The sequence below is a fragment of the Apium graveolens genome, chromosome 1 (genome assembly GCF_009905375.1).
Source record: "Apium graveolens cultivar Ventura chromosome 1, ASM990537v1, whole genome shotgun sequence".
NCBI classification, from domain to species: Eukaryota; Viridiplantae; Streptophyta; class Magnoliopsida; order Apiales; family Apiaceae; genus Apium; species Apium graveolens.
In genome coordinates this window covers 109140434-109142260 of record NC_133647.1, presented here as the reverse complement: position 1 = coordinate 109142260, position 1827 = coordinate 109140434, and the positions used below count along the sequence as shown (strand labels likewise).

At 36.3% G+C, this 1827-nt stretch overlaps 1 pseudogene; it reads right to left on the bottom strand.

Annotated features, from left to right (window-relative positions):
• Positions 1–218: 218 nt before the first annotated feature.
• LOC141697593 (bZIP transcription factor TGA10-like) lies at positions 219–1442 on the bottom strand (annotated as a pseudogene).
• Positions 1443–1827: the final 385 nt, after the last annotated feature.

Genomic DNA, 1827 nt, shown 5'->3' with positions numbered 1-1827 from the left:
ATTTTAGGAGATGATCTTCTTTACTTAATGAGCCAACCCCCTCAAACGGGATTGTTGTCTTTTATTTATACTAAGTCCCAAATGGGCTCAATCCTTACAAAGTGGGCCTTCTTGGGCTTTACATAATGTATTGCAATTATTCTAACTATAATTCCTTTGGGCCGTCTTGTCCTGGTCCAACAGAAACCTAGGCATCTCTTAAAGGGAGCGATGGAGATAGCACTAAACCAACAAGTGTTGGGTAATTGTTTTTGAAGTTGTTGCTTGCTAATTTAAGGGAATATTGAAAAGTCGAAGAGTGATCATATATATACGTACCTGTCTCACAAAGCCTTCAAGAGTGGAGAGCTTTCCCATGGTTAGACCAATCTGTCCCCTGTAGTTGCTCATGTTTGCAGGACAGGTGAGTAAATCAGAATCCATGACGTCCGATATAGATTGATTTAGAGCATCCAGACCTTGTGATAGCGCCTCATCCGCCTCCATTGTGGATTGTGTTAATCCATATATACCCATCATCTGTTGTTATGACAATGCCTCAATCTGGGTTGGGATCATCTACCATGCATAATTCACAACAATCTCAGAGTTGCATGTACAACAAAAATAATACGGACAGTGTATGTTTAACCTCAATAAATAAATAATCTCGATAAATGAGTAAAACTATTCGGTCTCAAGGATATTTATTTATCGAAGTTTAAATAGATGTTAATTTATCTTACTTTGTACTACTAAATCTTAAAGTACTTATGTTATCATTTCTTTTAATTTAATATAAAAGAAAACAAGTTATTTAGAGACCTTAATGATGTCGTAGGGGCGGAAGCCAGCAATCCACATGAAGCAACGCTCAGCTAGAGTTTTCCAAGTACCAGAAATGAGATGAAAGACATCAGTTTTAGCAATTATGCACTTGAGATTCATTATCTCATTAAAATAAGACAAGAAATTCTCTACATAAATCTGCAGCTCATTATCTCCCAAATGCTCTTGGATTGCTGCTCTCTGCTCAAACATCAGCCTCTGTTGTTCTTCCAGCCATCTCACGTACTCCATATCGAATACCACTGCATCTAAAACCATTCTCATTATTAATATTATCTTACACAATATAACTTTAAGTAAATTAAAATGACTAATTAATATATTCAAATTAAGTCACAGCTACCGGGGCTGAGGTTGCCTATTCCAAGCGGAAGTGATCCTTGTTATCCTCCAAGTGAACTTCCAGCCGTAGCAAATCCCGTCTCGTGATTATCAAACTTAATATTTGCTTCCAATATTCTAGTACTTGTTATAATTAGAAAGGTTGATATTCTAGTAATTTGTGTTTATATAGATAAACGTCGTACGTAGCTTACGTTTTTCCTGAGCCTGCTTTTCCTAGCTACCTCTCGATTCTGAGCAATTCTCCTCAGTGTCTTCTCACATATGTACATGATCAAACACATAATATTTCATACATCCACCAACACACACAGATATATAAAATATTAATTATGTTTCAAATGAAAATAAAGAAGCAGGCAGGCAGGCACCTTAGCATCTGGTGTTTTAAGTTCCTAGGTTTGGAATGCCCTGAAACCAAATAAAAATGTTTATATCATTATATTGTTTGGACTAAGATATCTGCAATGACACATTAAATAATTCAACTCACGATAATTAATACACAGCCTCATACTTACATCTTTTTTCTTCACAAATAGCATTGGTGCACCCCACTTGGATACACTCGGGCGAATAACTCCTTTTTCCAACAATTCATGTAATTGCGTTGCTAATTTCTTCATCTCGACAAGCGCCATTTGATAGGGAGCTTTT